We start from the raw sequence: 27,010 nt of genomic DNA, 5'->3' as shown, positions 1-27,010 counted from the left end.
ACATGGGCAAGTTTATTTTATTTATTTCACATATACTCATGTAACATCCCATATGTGGCAGGCACAGCTGTAAGTGCTTTGTAACTCAGTTAAGCCTTATAATAATTCGAGGAAGTAGGCACTGTTATTATTCTCATTTTTACTGAAGAGGAAACTGAGGAACAGAGAGATTAACAATCTTGCCCAAGACCACCCAGCTAATGAGTGGCAGAGCCAGGATTCAAATTCAGGTAGTTCAGATCCAAGTCAACGCACTTAGCCACTACAGTATGCTACAATTTGCCCAGCTTTTCTGATGATCAGTTTTCCCATTTAAAAAATAGAGACAATAATTCCTTTGGGTCCGATTGTGAGGAATAAATTAGGCAAGGTCAGTAAAAGTGACTGGCACAAAGAAGGCACTCAATAAAAAGCTGCTGCTTTTCTTAATTTCCTCTCTCTTGGAAACTCAGCCTTTTCCTGGTTCTTGGAAGGAATCCTGACTTGGTATTTTCTTGAATGTGTACTGCCTTTCTTCTCGGATCTTCTACCCCTGCTTGATTCTCGAGCCCATCACTATATCCCACTTGTTTTTTGAGTACTCTCTTAGTAAGTACATGTTAGTTCCCAGCCTCAAGTGCCTGCCTCACCGTATGGAGCAGGTAAACCTCCAGAATATAAGCCCTCCTAGTCAGCAGTTATAGAACCATAGCTAATTGTGTTCAAGATAGCACATCCCTGCAGCAATTGGAGACTTCTGTCCACTATAGGCAATTATTTACTCAGCAGGTACTTTATAAATATCTGTTGATTGTGTGCCTGGCCCTGTGCTATGTGATGTATGGTACACACACACACAAAAAAAAAAAAAGAGAGAAGAGGAAAATAAAAGGATAAATGAAGTAGGGAAGACCGTAGGGGTCAGGGAGTTCTATGCTCCATCCAGGGGCCCATGCAGACATTGGATTTGTCCAGCTTTAGTCCTCAGCAGCCCTCAGGCTGCTTCCAGATTCCTTTTCCCTCTTTCTTCCCTCCCAGCACCATTTAGCCATTGTTCATCTTTTGCCTTCAGGGGCCAGCTTCCAGGAGCTAAATAATCTGATAAGAGTAACCTGTGCTAAAGTGTTCATCAAGCTAACAAGTTAATGTGTTATTCTTCCTGGGTAATTGTTCATTTCCAGAGGGGGTTTTGAAGACATTATGGCATGATGGCAGGAAATTTCAGGTCTCACTGCAGACTGGGGAGGGAGAGAATGCCCCCCTCCAACCCAGGCTCTCAGGATTAGCCTTCGTCTGATTTCTATGGCCATTTACAAAATCTCCCTGGTGCCAATGCCACTGTCTTATGGCTTTTAATAGGCCCCACCCAAGTGTGATTTAAAGGGAAAAACCCATGATCCTCTTCTTTTGTATTTGGGATGTGTCCTCTCTGGACCCAGGAAGAAAATGCTCCTGATTGCAAGAGAAGCTGAGAAATGAGCTATTTGTCCATGGATAAAAATAGTCAGCACTCATGATCTGGTAGGCAGCATTCTAAGTGCTTTACATATGTTGTCTTATTTAATTCTTACCACAAACCCCATGAAGTAGGTACTATCATTGTCTCCAGTTTTTAAAAAAGAATTGAGGCACAGAGAGCGGAAGTAACTTGCTCAAGGTCACACTCCTAGTAAGTGAACACAGGCAGTGGGGCTGTAGGATCCATGCCTTTAATCATCATATTATACCCATCAGCATCCCAAATTCAAGTTCCCCCTTTCTGAATAGCATCAGTAGATGGACCAGACATAGTCACTGGCTCACAGAGACTCACCATTGAGGCACACATTCTCATGCCATGCCCCCCCTTTGGCAGGGCAGAGACAGGTCACGTATCTGGCACTCTGACGTTGCTAGTAGGAGCCCGAGTTACTCTGGGGCTGATATCACTTTCTTCCTTTCGGTGTTGCACAAGACTGACAAGGAACTGCCTCTCAAGCCCTCCCTTCCCCACTCCACTCCAAAAAGGGAAGGAATGTTTAAACCTGGCGGCTGCTCTGAAGGTTTGATAAGGATCCGTTGAAGTGTGACTAATCCTATTTTCTAAAAGTAAAAGGAAGATGTGCCAAATTAAGCCTCCAGTATGACTATAGCCAAGCCAGTCTCTTCACTGTCCCTGACAAGCCCTCTGCATTCCTGCCTCTAAGCCAATGTGCACACTATGCCCCCAAACCTGCAATGGCCTCCACCTTCTTTCACTGATGGAGCACTTACTATGTTCCAGGCACTGTAAGGGCTTTCAAACCTTTGTCATATTTTTTATAAATTTATTTATTTATTTATTTATGGCTGTGTTGGGTCTTCGTTGCTGCCCATGGGCTTTCTCTAGTTGTGGCAAGCGGGGGCTACTCTTCGTTGCAGTGTGCGGGCTTCTCATTGCGGTGGCTTCTCTTGTTGCAGAGCACAGGCTCTAGGCGCATGGGCTTCAGTAGTTGTGGCGCATGGGCTTAGTTGCTCCGCAGCATGTGGGATCTTCTCGGACCAGGGCTTGAACCCGTGTCCCCTGCATTGGCAGGCGGATTCTTAACCACTGCACCACCAGGGAAGTCCCCCTTTGTCATATTTAATACTACAATATATGCTACAGGGAAGGTTCTAGAATTATCTGGATTTTATTTATGAGGAAATTGAGAGAGATTAAAGAACTTGTCTAAGGTTACTATATTACCAATAGATATTTTTTAGCTTCTTGCCCATTTTCTGCATTTGTTCATTACCATTCAGTATCATCTCAGGTTCCATGGTTAAGAGTACTGGTTCATAACCATATTTTATTAATAATATCATGAATGCAAAATGCAATGAGACTGTAATGATTATATCAACATGTTGCATGGAGGTTAGAGCATATTTTAGCATGACTAAAAGTTAGATATTTGAAACCTTGAAAATTGGAATAGCAAGGGTTTCCTATACATGTGAATGTAAATCTTTCATATTTATGTTTATTGTTCTTTCTGTGGTGATAAATCTAATGAAATTATGATATGGAGTGTTTTCCACTTGACATCATTTAAGGCCTTGTAGAAGCATTTGATTTGGCCTTGGTCATGCATACATCATTAAAAGACAATTCAATTTGGATGCCTTTTTAAAAGGGAATTCAAACCTAATGAATTTGTCTCATTCACTTTTAAAATGAACAAAAGCAATGTTTACTTCAACAGGTAAAACAAATAGAATACATTGCTGTCTCTTATTTTAACCATTCGAAGAGCAGAGGCACAAAAAAAGCTAAGGAGAATAAAAAGAAAAAAGGTGGAGTAAAGGGGGTGATAGAAGAGAAAAAGAGAGAGAGTTGAAATAGAGAGAAATGAAGAAAGAGACAGAGGGCCAGAGAAATATTCATAGAAGGTAAAAGAACAGACATTGAGAAATGCAGGGAAAGACCGAAAGAAATGGCAGGTGAGAAAAATAGAAGCAGTTTATTTAAAATAGAAGTCAAATATTTCTCCAATTTAATAATGTTTTTATTAGCTTGCCAAAATAATAAAAATTTAAAAATTTCCCCAGTTTTATTAGATTTCTAAAAACCTAGATATAAATCTTTGGGCTTTCCTGATCATTATCCTTATGAATACTCATGGATACAATTAAAGTGAAAATCTCATCTTGCAGTGTAACCTTTTATTAATGTTATTTCCTGTACAATTTTTTGTTTTTCTACAGTGCTTAAACAATTTCGTTGTATTAATATAGAATAAATAGCTCAATCATTCCCCTATTGTTGGATATTTAGGTTGCTTCAAGGCTTTTGATATTCAAACTAAGGCTGCTTTTTTCTTCTTCTGTTGAATTATTACCTTAGAGTAATTTCCCAGGATTGGGATTCCTAGTTCCAGGACTATGGGCATTTCTATGACTGTTGACCCAATTTGCAATGCCATCAGCAACTTGAATGAGCCTATTCTTCCAAAGCCTGTAGAGTATTGGGTTTTATAAATTGTTATTTGGGGCAATTAAGTTAAGTATCAAATGGTGTCTCCTAGTTAGAACAATATGGATTTCTTCTAGGGTGATGATGTTCCTTGAACATTTGTCCCTTGGGGATCTGATAATTGTCTTGTACCTGTATAGCACCTCTGTCTACAGTTCAGATGCTAGTCATATATCTATGATCTTCCTAGCATTTCCACCATTTAATCTTAGTTTCGATAATGGTTTTACATTTTTGTATTATGTTGTACTCTCTGACCAGTCTTTTCTTTGCAGTATTTTCTATTACTTCAAAACTTTAAAAATTCCTATAGTTAAGTTAAATACTCTAGTCAATTCCTAATTTTTAAAATTTTCCTTAACTAGTTAATTTTTTATTTCATGTAGAAAGAATCATTATATATGGTAAGAGATAAAACCTTATGTTAATTCCTCTCCATATCCATGACCAGATACCCCAGGTGAATTTACTTCATAATGGGTACTTTCCCATTGTTTTGTTATGCTTTGTTCATCACACATTCAATTCTTACATTTATTAGAGCCTTTTCGTGGTCTCACTTTTGTGTTTACTAATCAATATTTCTGATTTGCATCTGAATTCTGCCATTTCAACTAGTGTTAATTTATAGCACATTCTAATATTTGATAATTCTTTTAGACTTTTGTTTCTCTAGGATAGTCATGCACGATTGTTACTACAAATGAATGTGGTATCTTTTTTGAAATAAGAGATAGTTTCATTTGAATTGTCTACATCTATAAATCAATCTGTGAAGAAGTATTAGCTTCATGCTATCAGTCTTCCCATTCAGAAATGTAGCATGACTTTACATTTATCCATATTTTTATTTCTGCTATTAAGTTTTCATATTATTTATTTTTCTCACACTTATTTCCAAATACTTTAGTGTTTTTCTTTATTGAAATGTGTTACCTTTTCTCCTTTTTGCCTTACTGATAAATATTCCGATGTGCTGAACTCTGTAGTTTTGTCTAATCACTTGAAGTTAATTCTGTGGCTTTTCTAGGTATATACTAATGTTATCTAAAAATTCTCTATCTTTAATCTCTTCCTTTCCAATATTTACTTCTAATTTATTTTCATACCTTATTACCAAAACAAGAATTTCCAGAAACACTAAGCTTATACATGAATAAAAGCTCCCTTATTTAGGTCCAGTTTATAGGAAATGACTTTGTTTTTCCAATAGGCAGATTAATTCTTTATCATCCTTTATCATGTTAAAGAGGTAGTTCACTATTCCTATATTTAAAAGATATCAACCATAATAAGGAATTGGATTTTATCAAACGCCTTTTTTTTTCACATCTTTATTGGAGTATAATTGCTTTACAATGGTGTGTTAGTTTCTGCTTTATAACAAAGTGAATCAGTTATACATATACATATAACCCCATATCTCTTCCCTCTTGCATCTCCCTCCCTCCCACCCTCCCTATCCCACCCCTCTAGGTGGTCACAAAGCACCGAGCTGATCTCCCTGTGCTATGCAGCTGCTTCCCACTAGCTAGCTATTTGACATTTGGTAGTGTATATATGTCCATGCCACTCTTTCACTTCGTCCCAGCTTACCCTTCTGCCTCCCTGTGTATTCAAGTCCATTCTCTACATCTTCGTCTTTATTCCTGTCCTGCCCCTAGGTTGGTCAGGACCATTTTTTTTTTGATTCCATATATATGTGTTAGCATACGGTTCAAATGCCTTTTTGGCATTTACTGAGATGACCATACATTTTTCCATAATATTGATATTTTTGACTAAATCATCTTTACATATCTGGGATAAACAATATTTGATCAAGGCTTAAAATTATTTTAGTAAGTTTCTATATTTTATTGGCATCATTTTGATTAAAATGCCCATATCAGTGAGAGGCAGTATGGCATAGCAAGTGTCTGAGTTCAAATCCAACTGGCCCCCATAATCACTTAATTCAGTACTGGCTAGTAATTAAAACCATGGGCCCTGTCATCAGAGACAACTAACTTTGAATCCTGGTTCTGCCACTTAAGAGCTTTGCTAATTCATTACTTTGGATGAGCCTCACTTTCCTGTTCTTAACATGGGGACATAATGATATTTACCTTATAGAGATTATTGTGAGGATCAGATGAGCTAACTTGTGAAAAATGCTTAGTACAGTGGCTGGCATGGAGTAGTTCCATAGTAAATGGCTGCTATTATAAAGATCATATACTTAAGTGATAATAAACCATGTTTTTCTTTTTTATATCATTCTTATCTTTTGAATCTATTCTTACGTTTTTGTATCATTTTTATCTGTATCATTCTTACCACATCTCCCTCTGAAGAGAATTTTAAGAAATATACCATATGTTTCAGTACTCAAGGATAATTTGTATAACATATCCTTCAAAGGCTTGGGGAAGAAAATCACCTTTTGGAGCGTGTGATTCTTTAATATTTCTCCTGTTTTCTTCCGCGTTTATTAGAACGTATTCAGATAATTCTGACAGTTTTGTCCAAGTGAAAGAAAAATATGAATTTCAGAAATTTTCTCTGCAACCTGAGAATGTTGATCTAGTTATTATCTATGTTTGCAATGATTTCAGGATGCAACTAGTTATTGTATGGCCTCATCACTCCTTCTGTAAGAAATACAGTCTGCATCATTTTACAAAGGGGTTACCATGGAAGCTGACATTTATTTGACTGTCTAAACCTTTTTAACAACGAGAGTCTGCTGTCTTCTTTTCCTGTGTATCTAATCAGAACCTTTGTGTGAACCCCAGCCCCCCAATTCCCAGCTCTGAATGGAAAATGGAAAAGGCTTGTCAGAAATGGATGAATAATCAGTGTCTATAGCCCTTCAACCACCCTTAAATAGCCAGAGGCTTCTGTATGGAGTGGCCACAAATGATGTCCTGCGGCTGCAGGCTGTGGAGCCATTGCTAGAACAGCAGCAGCAAACAGGACTATCTGCTAATGACATTAGGTGGTGACAATAATTCCACAGGTTCAAAAGAGAAAGGAGGTGCTTCACATTTTTGTGTATAGCACGACCCTGCCCGCATGTCCAATACTGTAGCATCAGTTGACCATCTTTGAAAAAGAATAATAAATGAGTTATGTGCCTTCACAGAGGAGTAAAAACATAATTCTGGTAGAATAAGTTGAGAGTTCAAAAATCCCTCAAAACCATGGGGCACTGATATCTGAGAGTGTTTTACTTTTCATCATCTTTAAAAACACAACATTTGTTTGGTGGTGGATTACAATAATCCTTTTGTTACTAAACCATTACATAACTTTTAGAATTCTTTCCTGTATCCATCCAAGTTAATTAGATTTATTGTAAGAACAGGCCACTTGAGAGGCTGCTACGTCCTTACCTACAGTCTTAGCTTTACATCTGTATGTGTGTTAAGACATAACGGAGAGTACATTCCCTAAGCATATTTAAATGTTTGCTTACCTGTTGTATTTGACTGGCTGCAGGGGGAGGGACAGGAGTGAAAATTTAAATCCAAGTAATGTGAAGCACTGACCTTTGAAGATCCATTAGGAGCAGTGGTTCTGAGGCTATCCCAAAACACAACGAGAGAAGTGTAAGTTATTCAGAGACTATAATGTACATACATCGTTTTAAGAACTCATCTAGTGGGTCAGTGATTACACAACTTGATTTTTCCTGGGTTGTGCCCCCAGTCACGCCGAAGGAAAAGAGAAGAAAAGAAAACGTTGTCTAGCTCTACCCACTCCACTAAAGTGGAAAGTAATTCCAAGGTGAGTCTACCTCAGAGAGCAAATGGGCTCTTTTAAAATGCTGAGGGGAGGAGACAGCAATTTCCTACTGCCTTTGAAAACACTCCCTAATGACCTGGATGCATGGAAATTTGCCTAGCTTCATTTGTCACACCACCCTGGATACAAGGAGGACAGTTTACCAGGCTCAAATTTGTTAATAAGGTTGTTCTCCCCTTCAGTGTGAAAAAGAGAATAATAAAGTCTCATTTGCAACTTTCACTGGTCAGAAATTTCCAGCAAGAGACAGTGTTGAAGCTGTGCTACATTGAGAACCAGCAAACTGACCTACTTGTGACTTGAAATTTATGATAAAACAATTATTTCAGCCATGCAATAACAATAAAATCAAGCCAGCTTGTGTAGGATTAGGGAAAGCCAGGGTGTCCCACAGGAGATGTGGTTTGCCACGGTGGGCAGAGGTAAGGGAACCGGTGTTGACCCAAGTTATGTTTAGCATAAAGACTCCTTTGTTGACTCGCTGTGATAACAGTTCCTCATTTGTTAGATCATTGGGTATAAAGTTATATAATTCAGCCTTGCCCTTCTCTCCAGCCTACTGTGGTAGCCAACACCTCCTACTTTTAGCTATGGCAGTTCCTGGACTGCAAAAGCCATTTCCTATGTCAGCCAACTTTGACTTTTAGAGTAGGGCAGGTCATTTGGCAAGTTGGAAGGGAGGTGGGGAAAGGTGGTTAGGAATGAAAGTGTCTTTTTTCCATTTTTTCAAATAACTAGAAACTCCTGCCTTCTGTTTGACTTATGCTAGGATTCTACCCACTATTACAAACCTATCAGACACCGCCCCTGCACGTTGTCCTGATAACTTTCACAGTGTTTGTCAGATACCACAGAGGGTTTTTCTCAATTATTTAAAGAGCACAAACTGCTCCTATTATCCCACATTTAACAGTGATTGATTTCTTGCCTAATATCAGCTGGAGAATTCTATTTGGATCAGTCGGGCAGAATCGTTTAAAACGTAATGAGCCTGAGAATTCACTCCACTCTTCTCACTGCTGCTTAAATATCTCCTGTAATGTTTTTGCACTTTCTGCAGAGCATGTAGAACTCTGTACTGGGGTGAAGCAGTTCATTGCAGGAAAGCAGCCCATGAATTGCTATGAGCTTGTCACTGAGGATCCTGCATATGTGTGTGTTTTCAGCTACAACTGTCCTCCTAAGATTAAATAAAAGTATGCGTTTATTATTGTGGGGCTCCAATTAAGGGACAGCTGGTGTTCCTATTACACTTGCATTAAATCGAAACTTGTAATTTAGCTATCCAGATATACATTATTTTAAGTCAAAATATATAATTGCATTTGCTTTGTCCATTTGTCATTCAAAAGTATCTGGTACCCTACCTAAGGGCTCCTCCTACCCTTCAAACTCCGTTAAAGAGGGGGAACTATTCGCACAGATCAATGATTCCCTTTCTGAGGTTAGCGTCTCAAAGGGAAATAAAAGATTTATAGAAGGGACAGGACCCAGGAAGGCAGCTGGTGAGTACTGGTGAGTATATATATATATATATATATATATATATATATATATATATATATGTATATATATATATATATATATTTTGCCTTCAGTGGGCCGACATATTTATTGACTAAGGTCATTTTTGGAATTACCTATTTCACCTTACCTGTATCCGAAGTGACTATAAAAGTACAGCTTTGAACCACACTGCATTTCTCATTGGCACTTCTGACCCTGCAGCTCTAGAAACTTTGCTGCCTCCCTCCTCCGCCCCCTCCGGGGCTGTGTGCAAGCTCTGTTTGTTCTCGCTTTTGTAAAACCTGAGCCTTATGATTTGTCCCCCCTCCCCTTCCCTTAATGAAATAACAAAAAGCCTTTGCAGCGGGGGCTGGGCCTGTGGGTTGGGGGGAAAAGGCGCCACACCCCCTGCGAATAAAGCCCGCGCTTCGCTCCGGGAGAAGTGAGCACGAAAGAGCGAACCACACAAAGAATATATTTGGCGACGAAACAGCGCCCTACAGGAAGAAAGTGCCCGCACTCAGAGCGGGATCCGGCGCGCGACTTTTTGGCGCTCTCCGGGAGCAGCGAGACGGAGGCGGAAGACAGAGAGTCCCGGGCGCGGGAGCGTGGGTAGCACGCAGCACGCAGCCCCATTCCCACGCGTCCGGGGCTGGGAGCGGTGCGCGCCGGGACAGGTGAGGTCGGCGGCGGCGGCGGGGCCGGTGCGGGGTGTGCAACGCTACCTGGCCGGGCGGGGCCGGGCGGCCGAGGGCGGCAGCGTGCCGCCTCCCAGCCCGGGAGCGCCCGCGCACCACTCCATTGCCCGGCGGAGTTTGGCGGGAGTTGCCGTTCGGGCGCCCGAAGCCCCCTCGCCGGCGCCATGCCCTCGGCGCGCCGCGCGTGTGCCGGGCGCGGGGCGCGGCGAGGGCCTGCCCGCCGCAGGGGCCTGGGCACTGCCGGGGGCCGGCGGGCGGAGGGCACGCCTTTGGCTGCGGCCGGGCGGGGTTTGGACCGGGGTTGCCATGGCAGCCGCTCGCCCGGCCCGGAGCCCAACGCCCGCCTGCAGCTGGGGAGCCGGGGAGCTCTAGGTGTGCTCCAAGTGGACTAAACCAAGCGCTAGGGAGGCGCGGGGAGGGCCGGCCCGGGTTCTCCGCTGTTCCCCGGCCCGCCGGCCGGCCCCGGGGAAGGGCCCCGAAGTAGTCGAGTAAAAGAAAATCTTCTGGCCTCTGGGCCTGAAAGGAGGCTCGCCAAAGCACAGGGGGTGGGGAGAAGAGGGGATCGGAGGGATTGTCGCCTCCGTCCTGGAGTCCCCGTGTGCGTGTCTCTCGCTTGACAATTTATACCCCACCGCGGCCGACTCGGAGCCGGGTTGCCCGTCCCAGCCCTGAAGTTCTGTAGGTGGGGCGGGCTTTAATTTGCTTATATCTAATGATTTCGGGAGCCTCGCTTTAAAATGGCGGCATTGAGTATTCACCCCTGCTAGAGGCTCTCCCGGCACCGGGGCCACCTCGCGCAGCGCTGCTTTTGCTTCTGCCGCTAACAGATGGCATGTGCCGCTGTCGCTGCCGCTGCCCCCGCCGCTGCCGCTGAGAGCGGGACCCCTTAGGCTCTGGGTTCGCAGTAGCAGCCGAAGGTAAGGATGGCGAGGAGTTGGGGTTGGTGAGCGTGGCTGCCTTCCTAGGACGCCGACGAAATCGAATGCCTTTTAAACTTTATTTTTTCAAAATGGCAAAGAGAAGGAAAAGTAATCCTGCAACTTTTTGCAATTTTAAGGCTTTGGTCTGTCTTCTTATTGTTCTGCTTCCTTCTTTCTTTTTTTCCTTTCTTTTTACTTCTTCTTCTTTATATATATTGCATATATAACATACATAATATATATTTTGTAACTTAAAGGAACTTGCATGGCATATTATCAGCAAATGCTTCTAGCCACTCATTTCCCCGTGGCCATGCGATATCGTGGGCAGTGCCCCAGCTTTCATGCTGAGCTGTGTCTCTTCCCGCTCTGGGTCATCACATTTGGGCAGCTTGCTTTTACTACCGGCATCTGAAGGGCCTGAAGGTAGATTTTAGGAGACTATTGAAACGGTAACTTTAATTTTTAGCGTTCATACAAATAGCTCTTATGGTCAGAAAATGAAATTAAATCAAGACGAGCAACCCAAGTTAACATTCAGGTGATTCAATTGTGTAGTTTTATCATTAGTAGACCTACTGTGTGTTTTTCTGTCTACTGACTATTGATTGGTAGAGATTGATACAACAGTGAGGGTGAATTTATTGTTGCTGTAATTAAGGTAGTGTGTTTTCTAAAAGTTCTTTTTTCTTAGATGTTCCTTAAATGCTAGTGTTTATGAATTGGGCATGGATCCCCACAGCCTAACGCTACACATGTACTGAGTTCATGGGAAACCATCAATTAAAACTATTGCAAGATTTAATTTTGAAATGGTTGATAATTTTTCGCTCTGTTGACTCCCTGGTTTAATGTCTTTGGGTGGTTACTGATATAATGGTTGGAAAGTAGACTTGAAATAGCTGTACAAAAGACTAGACATCGGTGTTTAATACATTTGACCTGAGGTTTTTTTCCCTTTGATGAAAGGCATATTGTCAGTGAAGCTTAACAGAGACCTCAGATTTTTCTAGTTACATTCACATTTTCCATTTTGCCTATGAAAATCTAGTCCTTAATGGTTTTTTAAATAAATTTATTTATTTTTGGCTGAGTTGAGTCTTTGTTGCTGGGCACGGGCTTTCTCTAGTTGCAGCGAGCGGGGGCTACTCTTCGTTGCGGTGCGTGGGCTTCTCATTGCAGTGGCTTCTCTGGTTGAGGAGCTCGGGCTCTAGACGTGCGGGCTTCAGTAGTTGTGGCGAACGGGCTTATTAGTTGCTCCGTGGCACGTGGGATCTTCCCGCACCAGGGCTCGAACCTGTGTCCCCTGCATTGGCAGGCGGATTCTTAACGACTGCACCACCAGAGAAGCCCCTTAATGTTTAAATACTTTTAAAAGTTGTTTTGAAAATGTTTCTCAATATGTAATACTTTGGGGGGATGCTTTCATATTTATTGAAACTTCCCTAAACATAGCCTAAAAGGGCTTCTGCCCATAGCCCAGCTGATACTATTCTACCTCTGTCCACCTTCGACTTCTCCCAAAGCAGTAGAAGCTACTTGGCTGGCAGATTCTCCTGTTATTAAATTAAGCAAGCTTCTGGGGAGTGGCGGGGGAAAAGAGATTGTTTTGCACTTATTAGAAATGGTGCAGTTTTCCTGCCCAGGTGCTGTAGTGTGCCTAAAAAGAACTGAACTGTTTGCAGTGGAGTTACTATGTAATCTGTTTTCCAGATTATGGTTGGGAGAAGTGTTTGGGGCAGTTCATTGCTTCACATCTGAAAGGAGAGTTCCTCCTGCAGGTAGAGAAATAGATAGTTGCATTTTTGCAAGAGAGCAGGGGTGACCAAAAGCAACTTCCCCCATTTTTAGTGATTACATCCTTAGATTCCAGCTCATGAAGCTTTGCTTCCTCATGTGCTGCCTTGTTGCTGAATGACTTTGGACCAAATGCATCCTTAAAAAGGGGGTGATGGGGTGGGTGCTAAACCTTGGGGCCAGAACAGACAAGCTGAACTAGTGTCAGATACATTAGGAAGACATTTTGCCAGTTAAACATGCTGCGGCTTCATATAGTGATGAGATTGGAGACCTTGTGTGAAAACAGGTGAAGGAGTTTGTCAGAAAAAGAAACATATTTTGAGAGAGAATTGATATAGTGCTGGGCTAGGAGTGGTGACTGAATGTTTCGCTCTATTTCTAAGAGCTACTTCATTTCTCTAATTTCCTTCTCTGCTTTAAGCCCTCATAATGATTCCCAGGACTATTATAAAGTCCCTTTTTTCCCTCAACTGTCCACTCAAAGCATGTCACAACAGCTGCTTTTTAAGGGGGATAAAACCTATGATTCTGAGCTGGTATCCGAATTCTCTTTGGTAATCTCCTGAACCTACCTTTTACCTAAGCAATGCTTTGCACAAATTAGGTGCTTAATAAATGTCGAGTTAAAAAGAAAAATGAGTAGTCGGTAAACTCACAGAGGAGCAGATTTCGTGCGCAGCTTTTAATTTAAACAGAAGATTTTCTGTTTTTTTGTGAGCTGGCAAGAACCTCAAAATTTGAAGTAATTTAGAACAGCATTCCCCTAATTGCTTGTATTTTATTTGCCTCAAATGGGTTCTCTTGCTTCTCACCGCAATGCTAGGCACCTGTGTATTTCATCCTTCTGACCAGTAGGTGTATTATTATCTGCCCAGCTCTACCGTATGAAAAAGTAATCACAGCAGCCTGGGGAAGAAAGGTTTTGTCTTTGGAGGCTGTACAGTACTGCACGTGCTGGAACAGTGGCCATATGTGGGCTGCTGTTCAGATGCTGACAGTGTAGTTGGAAGTACAATTTTGTTCTCCACCCAACTGTCTTTATATGCGAGACGGAAGGGAAGGAAAGAAGAGAGTGAGAAGCCCTAACGTGATGAAGATTTTCCTTCCGAAAAATGTACACTTATCCTGCTTAACAGCACAGTCAATTCAGGAAGGTGGCAGAATTGTTCTGTTTCGAAATAAATCACGTTGTCTGATAGGATTACAAACAGGGATTGGGGCCTAGCAGACAAGAATAAGTTACAGTCCATGTTTGACAAGTAATTTGATCCTGTAATTAAAGTTAGATAATGGTCACTGCCATGTTAAAACTATCAAGTGTCTGAAAGAGCAGTCAGGCTACACTCACCTTGACTTCGTTAAGGTGCTTCCATACAGTTGAGTTTTCTTATAACAATGTCTCAGTAGGGTGAACAGATGGATTTTTTCCCCATTATAAATGTATGTGATGTCAAGAAAGTAGAAATCAGTTTTGTTTCTTTGGGGGATTTTTCTGCCTCTCCCTACGTGTGACGCAGTTCTCGATCCAAAAAATAGAAAGAAACCCGTGCCTCAGATAAAATGAAGTGGGCCTTTTTCCTCTAAGAGAATAAAACTGTTTGGGAGCAAGTAGTTTAATTACCAACCAACCCAAAACAAACAAATGCAAATTATCCAAAAGAAAGGCTTTTAGATGTTAAGGAATCCAGATGGTCTGTGGCATTCTGCTCTTCCTGAATGGTTATATATTGCCTCAGGACAGCCAAATGACAATGTTGGAAAGGCAACTTCGAGAATTAGAATAAATAAGTTATCAGTTACATTATCAGATGTTAATGACATCCATATGACCTAAAACGGGTCAGAAAAGTTTTTTTTCCAGATCATTCTAGTAAAGACAATATAAAACCATCATTTACTTCTACTTGGTTTTAAATAGAGTGACAGTGTTTTTAAAAGAGGGATGGAGAAATAATGCAATCTGGAAGAGGGACCTTATTTTTATTTGAGAAATAAAGGTACTCCCAAGTTGTCTGGGCACATGAAAGCACACACGTGTGCAAATTAGTCTTCATTTTACGACAATTTATACAGCCGTGCATTGATTTATTCCTGGAAGGTTATGGGAAAAACACCTATTTTTACAGCAATCCTCCAACTCAATGAAAGAAAAAAAGTTTCTTTTTTTAAAAACATTCATAATAAATGCTTGTATTACATGATTGCTCTCTGAGGCTCTGTATGTTCAACTCCAGTCAGTTAACTTTCAGAGAAAGGATACATTGATCACAACTCAAGAGGAAACAGAAATGAAAGGAAGCTTGATTTAAGCACGTGTGTGTGTGTGTGTGTATGTAAGTGAATATACATATGAATGTATATAACATGTACGCTGTGTATATTCACATACGTATGTCACACACGTATATATATATATTTTTTTCTCCCTCTATATGTATATGATCCTTTTCAAGAAACTCAAGCATAGTAACCCCAGAACTCTTTATAATAGCCATGAGAACAAAGTGTTAAGGGGTAAAAAGGAGACTGATGAGAGATTTAGGAATCAATTAGGCACGCTTGTTAAAATATTATGTCCACTCTCAAGTCCTTCCTCCATCAGCATTAAGTTGGCTCATGAGTAGAAGGAGTGCTTTGTTTCTGACGTTAGGCAGGAGTTCGTTTTATGCCCACACAGTGGGTGAACTTGAGGGGCCCAGAAGTGAAGGGCCTCCAATTGAGAAAGGCAGTCTGGGCAGAATTGCAGGAGGTTGGTATTAGACTTCGGGCAGGCTCTGTGATCTCCTTAGGCCATAGGGGCATCCTAGAGACTGACAGTTTGCCGGATCTTGTTTTCCAGTGTGGATCACTCAAATTAGCTTAAAATTGTCCCCAACAGTTATTCTTTGAATCTCGAGCTTCTTGGCATTGCCCGCAACTGGTGTGGAAATCTGAAAATGGTTTCTAAGGCTTATTCAGGCTTCCTTGAATGTATGAGTAACTCCTTATTAGGCAAGTTCCTGGGTCTCCTTACCTCACATCACCAGTGCCTGGCACATACTAGGCTCTCAGTAAAACTTGGTTAAGTAAATGGGAGAATAGTCTTTCTAACTTGTTCTTTTATTTTATGAACAGCCTTCCTGTGATTTCAGGTAGCATTATCTATTTATTATTGACAAAAAAATTAACACAACAACAAACAGAATATCCTGCTGGAGGCGTTGATAACAGCTCTCTCACAAGTCCAGGGAAAAGCAAGAAATGGCAACCTTTGGGCTGAGACCTCGAGGAGTAGCCTGAAAACCAGTTGCTCTTTTTCTGTCACCTGTAGTTGCATTTAGTATATCTCCAGCACATCCCAGAGAAATCAGTCTGCAACAAGAAGTTATGTAGAAACAGTCCTTCAAATCATTTCACCAGATAAAAAAAGGAGCAAAATCAGAAATACCGTGACTCAGATGCCTTGTGTCATGTATAGTTTAGAAAGTGATGAAGTCAGACAAAACCCAAAAAGGACACTGAGAGCTGTCTCATTTTCAGTCAAACACTGATTGCCCATTTAGAGGGTGAATTTGCATAGGTTTTTATTTACCAAGATACAGGTATGAATAGCGCCTCTTTTTACTGTGTCCAGAAAGCAAAGTCCACACAGTGGGAGAGACAAGAGCTGCCATTTCAGATCCACCACAATCATCTTTTGTGCCCGGAGGACCATCAGTCTTTAGGTACAGCTTTTGTAGTCTCTCCTTATATAGCAACATGAAGAAACCAAACAAGGGGGTGTTTTTTTTTGGGGGGGTGGCCTGTTAGCAAAAAATGAGAGTGAAAGAACCAGAGAGCTTGCATTTCACCTTTTGTTTTTAGTCTTCAACCTTCATGCAGGAAAACAAAACAAAGCAGAACAAAAGCACCGTGTACAATATTAGCTTGGGCATATATCCCATAGTATAATTCCTCAGTTTTTTGCTTTATAAACTTAGAAAATGAGATTGTCACCTAATGTTAAGGTGGCTGCTTTATTATGATTGGATTCATGTACTATATAGTGGTTTTTCTGAGTTCTATTTAAAACGTATAGAGAAACGCGCTCAACCAGAGGCATGGCACAGTGGCGGAGATCACATTTCACCTCAGCACCCAACTGGAGTTTGCGTTTGTCCTCTGAAAAGCAGGCATTCAATAAATGGCCCAATTGTGGGTGCTATTTTGTTAAAGAACACGTTGGTGTTTCCCCAAATTCTTGCTATCTGTGATAGATGAGGATTCCAAAGAAAAGGAGTGGATTCTTTTCAGAAGTGATTTTGAGAAAAATTTAAACTCCCAAGTCGTTGATGTCAGCATTTTTCCTAAGTAATTGGATAGCACGAAGAAAAACTTTATTAGCTCACCCAGAAGTATGAAGTGAAAAACAGTACAGATTATAGGGTCACATTTCTGCCTAAGGTCTTCAAATGCAGAAAAACATGGGGGGGCGTGGTCGAGGAGGTGCCATGTAATCTGATCTGTTTCATGAATGCCTATAGCAGTGGCCCCAGCCACAGACACGGGCTGTGTCAATAAGCGCTCTGCGGCTTTCTGAAGCCAGGGTCTGGGCTGGAACCAGATTGACAGGCTCCCCAAGAGAAGGCATTTTTTGAGAAAGACATTAGAGTTTGGCGGAACTTTGGCCAACTAGCTGCCCTGCTACCATTTATTAATCCTCTTTCTCAGAGAGATAAACCTGGTTTTGCTGGGGGACTCATTCGGACATACTGTAGCAATAATACGAGGGCAAAATGCTTGTACTTTCCGACTGAAACTTCCCCTCCAAAGCTCTTTTGTGACTGAGAAGTTGACAGGCTGGAGAAATGTGACACAGGGCTTGGCGTTTCACAGTGCTAGAAAAAGAAGAGAATACCTCCATATGTTGTGAAGAGTGTGGTGATAATAATAAAGGATCTAAAATGTGATTCCCTTAGAGAGCTCTCATTACATGCACATACTTTGAAGTTGCACACGATGTTGTGGGCTGGTGAGAGAGAGAAAGAGACAGAGAGTCAGAGGGAGAGAGAAACCAAATTTACGAAGGTAGTTCCTCTTCTCTGGGATATTGTAGTCTGCAGTTTTCTCTTACTAATCAGATGCATGCAAATTGTGGTTCTGAAAATAAACCCAAAATTAACAGGAAACATCTAGGCTATCTAATGTCTGATTCTGAGCACTTTTACTTTTCCTAATGTGGTCTGTTATTCCTGTATTCATTAAAAGTGCAGAAGTTCAAGTGACTGGTTGTATGTATGACCTGTGCTAAGGAAAATTTTTTGGAAAAGTTGCATTTTTCACTTGCAAGCTTAAATCATCTAATAGCCCTCCTCATTGCCCTTCCATCTATCCCCAAATAAATTTCCATAATATTTTTAGCCACCTATGAAAACAGTTCAGACGGAGGCACTGAGAAATGGTGACAAGCAATGACAGGAAATGCCGTTTGCGCTGGTCTCCTTCATAACTTAGTGAGACCACAGCTGGCTGATTTGATTTTAACTTCCTGTTTGGGGGCTACTTGGGTCAAAAGTAGCAGTGTTTTCTGTATAGAGATTTTTTTTGGCTTTTTTCTGTAGGGCCACAATAAATCTGTCACTGGACTGCATGTTTTATATATTTTATGGACTATCATGTGGTTTGAGTTTAATTTGGAAGGCAGTGCTTTTACAATCAAGATTCCCCCCTCCCACCACACACACGTGCAGCTTTAGGGTCTGGGGTTGCATGGGCCTTTGAAAGTTTATAGCTCTATTTACACAATAGTGATTGCTGAGAAGGGCATTTCCTGCCAGTTAATGACTGGTCGGAAAGGCCAACAGTCCAAATCCAGGGAGAGACGACCATTCATTAAATGCCACTAAGGGACCAGGGCGCTTTTATCACGAAGTGGTGAGGAGAAAGTGAAAACGCAGTCTGCCTTTTGAAGAGCCCAAGCAGCGCCGGCAGAGCTAGATATGGATGTGCTGCCTTGTGGTATGAAGAGCGGAGCTTCTTTTCATGACAGGGACCAACTGACTTTCCCACAGGGTGCCAAATCAAGACGTGGGTGAGGTTGATGACCCAGTGGAGAGGGGACAAATAAAGATAAGGGCCCTGAACTCGCCAAGTATTAGCTGCCTGAAAATGGTCAACTCACAGGTATTACAGCTACCTTAAAAACCTTTAAGATCACATGGTTGAATTTCCTAATTGGTTGAATAACTGATCATTGCCAAAGTGGACAAGAATTTAGGGATGGAAAGAATGATCTCTTTTCAAGGTCAGTTTAGCAGGACACCGATATTCCGTTTCAATTCCCTAATATAAAGAAAAGGTAAATAATATGTATGAAGAATGCTTTGCCTCTTGTGGAAGCACCTTTGAGGGCTGTAACATTAACCATTTAACCTAAGACATTCCCAGGAAACAGTTTTGTCCGCAGTATAATTCTTGCCTGCTATAAAGCAGCTGAGGTGTGAAGAATTTGGCATTGATTTAGAGCAAAAACAGAATAGGACCGAGATTAGGTTCACATCCAGGAATTACTGACTTCCTGGCCTGTCCTTTGCTCCCTTAGCTTCCTAAGCCTTCAATTTGCTAAAATGTTAAATGTTTATAAAGGCTAAACATCTGTTCTAAGTTCTTTAACAGATACCTCCACATAAGGGAGGTTGTGGGACACCCCGACTTCAGAACTTGGCTTGGTCCTTTACCTTGAAATTTTCTTTCATATCTACCAAATTTGGTGGGGGAATGGCAGGGGTGGACTGAACCTCTAAAATACAGGCCATCATAATAGGCCAGACACCTGGGTTTCTTCATGGGATTGAGAAATCTGTCACAGGCGGCACAAACCAAATATTACGTTTCATTTTTGGGTCTGGAAAATGTCATTACATGCTTTAAAAATATTCAGTAATCCAAAGATTGCTGGTTATAACCAGTTCAAAAAATAAAAGTTTTCCAAAGTTTAAAACACTACAAATGAACTGTATACCAATTACTGTTGTTATTATTAGATGAGGCCTCGAGCACATTTATAAACAAAGAAATGACTTGGATGAACTAAAAAAAAATTTGAAAACATGATTTTATTATTTTGAGCATTCTTGCATTTGAAAGTTAAGATACACTAAAATTCTGCGAGCTCAGATTAAAGACAATATTCTGATTTACAAAATGTTTTGGATTAAGAACAAATAAGGTTCTTCTGAGTAGATGTCCTATTACCTGAATTAACACACATTTGTAATTAGCAACACAGCTGCATTTAAATAATGATCCAGAAACCTTAGAAGTATCTTGTTCTAGGAGTTTAAGTACCCCTTCCATCTTCTTGACATCGTGTTTTGTTTAGCAAACCCTTTCTTTGTAGGTTATCCCAAAATATATTTCAAGCTGGTTCGGATTCAGTTACCACAGTCTGTACTAGTGGCCTCAAAATTAATGAAGATTTACCCTACTATAAGTGAAGCCAATACCATTACCTTGTGGCATGTGAAAAGTCTATTTGTTCTATCAGTGTAGTCTTCAAGTGGTGGGCAATAAGTCATTAGTGCATAATGAAGTCTGTTTAGTAGGTTATGACTAACATTACTTTTAAACAAAATTGAATAAAATATACAGCAAGAAAACATCGGAATATATCGTGTAGTAAGCTTAGATATTTTTTGTGAGACTTATTTCAGATCTATGCACATATGTACTTAGTTAGGATGTAAAATGTATTTCTCACTATTTGTTGCTGTTGAAACGGTTTAAAAGTCAGTGTTTTAGTAGATGTTATTTCAAACCAGGTCAGAAATGTTTTTTTCTCTTTTTTTGAAGGGGAAGTGGTCAAGGGATACTGGGGTCTTGGGTGCTGACATACTGAATGATGTTGGTTAAGTACCTTCACAGTTGTGTGTCTTTTTTTCAAACTGAGAAGTGAGACATATTGCTGTAGGAATGCTGTAAGATTTAACGTCTATGATACGTTGTAGTCCTGAGGGTATACACTTTATGTAAGTATTATGTATTTACCAAGTGATATTGATAGACCATGAGACACAGAAAATAATGCTAGCTAGGAACAGAAGACAAAAAAAGACATCTTAGACAAACAACAACAATAACTAAAAATCTTGGGATGGCTGGATGTGAGGTGCTTGTAGCAGCAAAAGAATGGTTAAAAAGTTTAAATGTAGAAAAAAGCCCACATTAATATAAGATGAGTTTGATGAGTTCAAAAATTGGTTTTGGTTTTTACAAATCTAAAATGGTCATATCAAGAGAGAAGAAAGCTGATTTTTAAATAAATATAAATGTACACATTTACCATGTTTGGAAGAAAACCTGTGGGTGGCTATTTTCTTCTTCAATGAACAAAGGCACACATTAAAATGAATTTTAAAACTGTGGATGGGAGGCATAAGCCGAGAGTCTGTTAAATATACCTAGGATATTGATGGGAATGATTACACAAATAAAGACAATGGTAGTCACATAGCGTTTCTAATTACTTTTTTGTACTGATGAGAATTAGGCCCAGCAGTAGGAAAAAAAAGATTTACTCATATGAGGTACTGAGTATAATCCATTAAGAGACTGGAAACCACCTTAGAAATCTGGACAATTTGTGCATATTGCTTTGAATTAGATCATTGTGAGGGGGAGGAAAATTTTGCCTTCTGGGGTACTGTTGCATCTCTCCAGTACATATGATCATATGGATCTTGTCCTTACCCCCCCACTCCCATCCCCAGTTTTCTGCCAGTGCCATGAAATCTCTTTTATGGCTGAACATGCTGACTTCATTCCCAAAGGTCTTTTACTGTGGACATCTTTCAGAGCCTTAATGCACTGCTGCTTTCTCCACATGGAGAATTTGAAATGAAATTAGGCTTTTCATCACAGACATTTAAATGTTAAACTTAAGTTACTGCTCTGGAAATAAAATACAATCTCAGCTGTAATCAGTTGGTAACTAAATTCTGTCAATTGTAAATGAGTTCTTATCTCCGTCTTCAGATATACCATATTTAAAACTTGTTAAGAATAGAGAAAGGCTTACACATCTAATGGTTGTGTAATTAGCAATCAATTTATTAAATGGGATGTAAAACAAATTAAACACCATAATAAAGTGTTATACCATCACCGACAAAAACGTTCCATGCATTACTGTATTCATGATGATAAAAACTAAAAAATGATGGATTAATCTGCATACATTTCCCGATCTTTGGAGCGACAGGTTTTAACTATTTCTTTTTTTTTAATTTTTTACAACTTTATTGGAGTATAATTGCTTCACAATGGTGTATTAGTTTCTGCTTTATAACAAAGCGAATCAGTTATATATATACATCTGTTCCCATATCCCTTCCTTCTTGTGTCTCCCTCCCTCCCACCCTCCCTATCCCACCCCTCCAGTTGGTCACAAAGCACCGAGCTGATCTCCCTGTGCTATGCGGCTGCTTCCCACTAGCTATCTTATTCTGTTTGTTAAAGCTGTTTAGAGAGCACTAATATGTATGTTTTTAGGCCACAGGATAACTCTGCCTATAGCATCTGTTTCACCATAAACAACATTTTAGTAGCGTAGAGTAGGTAGAATAAGATGTGGGCAGTTTAAGTGTGAGTTATTCAGGATTTTCAGTTGTAACAAGCATATGGTTGTTTGTATGTTTTGGGCAAACAAAATTAGTCATTGGTTTGGGGTGTCAGCTACTTTTTAAAATTTTTAAATTTTTTATACAATTTTAAAGGTTACATTCCATTTACAGTTATTACAAAATATTGGCTATATTCCTTGAGCCTTTCTTATACCCGATACCTCCCACTCCTTCACCCTTATATTGCCCCTCACCTCCCCACTGGTAGCCACTAGTTTGTTCTCTGTATCTGTGAATCTGCCTCTTTTTTGTTATATTCACTAGTTTGTTGTACTTTTTAGATTCCACACGTAAGTGATATTATACAGTATTTGTCTTTCTCTGTCTGACTTATTTCACTTAGCATAATGCCCTCCAAGTCCATTCATGTTGTTGCAGATGGCAAAATATCATTCTTTCATATGGCTGAGTCGTATTGCAATATATGTATTTATTTTTATTTCTAAATTTTATTGAAGTATAGTTGATTTACAATGTTGTATTAGTTTCGGGTGTACAGCAAAGTGATATATATATATATGTAGGTTATTACAATCTATTGAATACAGTTCCTATGCTATACAGTAGGTCCTTGTTGATTATCTATTTTATATATAGTAGTGTGTTTGTGTTAATCCGAAACTTGTAATTTATCCCTTCCCTGATCTTTCCCCTTTGGTAACCATAAGTTTGTTTTTGAAGTCTGTGAGTCTGTTTCTGTTTTGTAAATAAGTTCACTTGTATCATTTTTATAGATTTCACATTTAATGATATCATATGATATTTGTGTTTATCTGTCTGACTTACCTCAGTATGATAATCTCTAGGTCTGTCCATGTTGCTGCAGATGGCATTGTGTCATTTTTTTGTGGCTAAGTAGTATTCCATTTTGTGTGTGTGTGTATGTGTGTGTGTGTGTGTGTGTGTGTGTACATACCACATCCTCTTTATCCTTTCATCTGTTGATGAACACTTAGCTACTTTTTTCACTTTAGCCCTGTGGGTCTTTTTTGTGAATACTTGGCAAATTAATAGTGATAAGAAAAAGCTATGGAAGAAAGTGTGCTAAATCCAACTAAACCCCAAGCTGTCATTCATTTCACACATCATCCTAGCTTTTCTCAGTCTGTGAAACATTATGATCCCTTGTGTAACACATCTGTCAAATTTCATTTAAAACTTCAAGGTATACATGGAACACAAGACCTTCGGCAGGTGAGTTTATTTTGTTTATCGTGAATGAAAATTTCCCTCCGAAGGCAATGAGACTGTGAGGGCAAACTGTCTTCTAGAATGAAGAAGGAAGATGGAGAGAAAGAAGGAGATGCTAGATTTGTTAGTCTTTTGCTTGGATAATTCCTTTTATCATATTCCTCATTTTCGTGGGACCCTATTGGCGAAAAGAAAATTAAGATGTTGGTATTGCTGTTGGCAGAGGTTTTCCTAACTGATAAGTGAGGGAAACCTCTTGCTTCCAAGAATCACCACCATTCATGCTTTCAGGAAGCCTGCAATGATTGCACATAAGAAAAACAAAAGCCTGGTCATCTCAGCTCCAGGACAGGAGCTCTGGTTCCTGTTGTTCCTCATGTTGGGTAATAATTCAAACAAGACAAAACAAACCCCTCTTGAAATGAGAGGTTGGTTGGTTGGTTGGTTCTTAAGTGAAAATAAGCTGGGTTTCCTTGAATCCCTGTAGAGGGAGTGTTGTGAAGCACACATGCAGACTTCGGAGTCTTCAAATTTTTAGCTTCCTAGAGCAGGACAGAACTTAGGTAATAAGAAGTCAGAAAGTAGAATCAACAACCATTGCTTTTGTGTCGTTAAGGGTCTGTTTCTGATTTGCTGGGTGTGAATAGTGGTATAGAACTTAACCACGTGAGATGTCAGAGGCCTGCGACTTCCCTTGACACCTTCTTATGCTGGGCAGGCCCAGAAAGGGTGACATTGGCTCTTGGAGTTCTTGGATGGCAGTGCTTACCTTACTACCACCTTCGCCTCCAATCTTAATATCTGTAGGCAGGAGTTTATATATAGGAATAAAATTTGAACGCCCAATAAAAATGTCCTATAATAGACGTTTAGAGTCAACTGACATTTATCGAATAGTTACTGTAGCCAGATGCTCTGCTGGGTGCTTTCATTATTGTTATGACAACATTTTCTCTAGCTATGAAGTGCAATTGGTTCTAGCCAGGCAAATACTCTCTTTGGCATCAGTAGATATCAGGCTAAAAATTGCACCTTCAGCCCTTTGCTCACTTTTTAATACAACCCCACAAACACAAAATCATTTCTTCTTTGTCTAGTTATATTCTCTTCATTATTTGGGGACCATCTCATGACCCATGGCCTGCCTCTTCTATCAGTGAAGACGTTTATTTCCTTTTCAGTCAAACCAACATTAATCTCTTAATCATCTTGATAGAACAAATGACTGGTTTAGCTGTCTGGTGGATGGTGCTGCAGTCAGGTGGGAAATAACAGGATGAAGAGTAAGGCGTCAGGAGTGTGAAATGATGTTGAGTGGAAGTGCTGCTGAAACAGCTATGTAGCAAAACCTAGAACAAAGTTGGATTAAACTTGTCTAAAATGCAGAGAAAATAACAGAGCAAAACCTTGCGAGTCAGTCTCTTACCCCTAGGAGTGGTCAGGGCACCCCAAGGAGAGCATCAGGGGAGGAATCTCTCTGTGCCACAGAAGCAAAGGAGAAAGAAAGTTTCTAGGGGTGGGGTGGGGGGCGGGAAATCAACAAATATCAAAGGAATTATGTAAGTTGAGGCCACTAGTTTTGGTATTTAAAAGGTTGTTGGTGACATTTTAGAGACCAGAAACCAGTTTACGGAGGGCTGAGGAGTAAATGAAAAGTTGGGAAATGAAAGTCGTGGTGATTGCTTTTTTGAGATAGTTGATGATTAAGGATGAGAAATGTTGGAACTTAACAAGGAAGTAGGATCAAGGGAAGGAAGAGTTTTGTTGCTGTTTTTAGGGTAGGAGTGACTTAGATGTGCTGACAGGGACGCAGAGGTGAAGCAGAGCTTTCATCCTATCTTTACTCATCAAGTGTAGAAATGTCTGTAAATCACCAAATATGCATCGAGTGCCTATATTACTTGCCCAGCGTCTCGGTTAATATGCACAGTAGTATTATTTGTGCAGTCTGATTAAGTAATCTGTGAAGAGCTCTGGTGTTTATTCATTTTGCCCTTAAGGTAAAGGATTAAGCTTGTCATTAAAGAACTGGGATAGGTTTGGACAAAAAAAAAAAAAAAAAAAAGACAGTGGAATTCGCCCAAAATAATAGATAGGGTTGTTTTTAAATGGCTTTAGAGACAAGTCAGTGCTACTGAATTAGTGAAAATGTGACTGGCATCTTTCTATAGGTCAGGCTCAATGAAAAAAAAAGAGAAGGTGGGAAAAGCTATAAAAAATAATAAGGATTCCAATATAACTGCCAAGGATGGACTTTTACTCTACGATTTCCCTTTAGACTAAGATTCAGTGTCAGTCCTTCATCAAGTTAGAAATTTTAACATGTGCAGCAGCTTCCCTGGGTCACATCTGGCAACTTCAGTTTTTTGTGGATTTTATATTTTAACATGTAATTTAAAAAGTAAACCTTGGGTCCAGATTCAATTCCCCTCATTTTAATCACTATCCCAGTTCTTTCTTCTTGAACATACTTTGTTCTTCCTTTATTAGAAGCTGATGATTATTGGTACAAATATTTCTAATGTAAGCCTTGTATATAATGTCTAGGGTGATGTTTGATTCTAGTCAAAAAGAAATGGTTGCTGCTTTGAGGTTCTGAAAATGCTTTTTACTCTATAGAGAAGATGATGCAAATTTTGTGACATGTTGAAAAATTTAAATCTTTGAAGTTATTGTAAAGGTACTAATTATCTAAATCAGGATTTCCTAAACTGTGTTTATTTTGCCATATATTCCAGGAAGAAAAAAAGGGCTTCTTAGGTGGAATGCCTGGGAATTGATGGTTAAAATGAATACCATATTCTGAGGATTAAATTGTACTAAAGCTACGTTCCCTCTTCCCCCCCAAACTATATATGTATACACACACACGCACACATACATATATACACACACACATATATGTATACATATAAACATACATATATGAGTGGGTGTGTATATGTATATAATTTTTTTCAGCTTTTGGTTTTTTGTGCTGCATTTCAAATTACTGTGCAAACATGACTTGTTGATAAGAATTTAAGACTACTCCATCAACAGGAATCAAAATGGTTTAATAACATTTTCCTGCCAAGAGAACACACTGCACAAAGTCAGCAGTAACTTAGATTAAAAGATTCCCCTTACTGCAGGGAAAATGTTAAGTGTAATTCTAAAATGACTATGAAGAATTTGCCTTTAATTTCTTGTTTATGATTTGTAGTTTCAACTTCTTCCTTACCATTTTGTACTGGAGAAAATAGATTTCTGTACTATCCTAAATAGAGAAGCACACCAAATGGTTTCACATTTAAGTTACTGAGAGTATATTTTACTTTGTTCAGGTAAAAATAGGCAGCAGATCCAAACTTGAAATAATAGCCTGAATGGGCTGATTAAATCTGTGATCAACAATTTTCAGCGCTTTGCTTGATAATTGGAAGAATTGCAAACGAAGGCAAGTTTATATGGTTGGTTTCAATTAAGGCTATTGTTTTGAGAGAATCAGACAGCTTGGTAATCAAGTTGTGA

The 27,010-nt window shown here is 39.9% G+C and overlaps 1 protein-coding gene across 2 annotated transcripts in view; it reads left to right on the top strand.

Annotated features, from left to right (window-relative positions):
- The first annotated feature begins 9,762 nt into the window (after nt 1-9,762).
- MBNL3 (muscleblind like splicing regulator 3) overlaps nt 9,763-27,010 on the top strand; it is a 131,800-nt gene continuing 114,552 nt past the window's right edge. Inside the window, exon 1 of one of the 2 annotated variants that reach the window (XM_082610866.1) lies at nt 9,763-9,927. The gene's annotated coding sequence lies outside the window, so the exon portion shown is untranslated. Of the gene's footprint in view, nt 9,928-10,809; nt 10,866-27,010 lie in introns of those variants that run through there. The other variant, XM_082610868.1, reaches the window with a different exon arrangement.

This window comes from Mesoplodon mirus (assembly GCF_964341445.2).
Source record: "Mesoplodon mirus genome assembly, chromosome: X".
Lineage (NCBI taxonomy): Eukaryota > Metazoa > Chordata > Mammalia > Artiodactyla > Ziphiidae > Mesoplodon > Mesoplodon mirus.
Note: the sequence above shows the minus strand (reverse complement) of the source record. Positions and strands in the feature narration are given on the sequence as shown.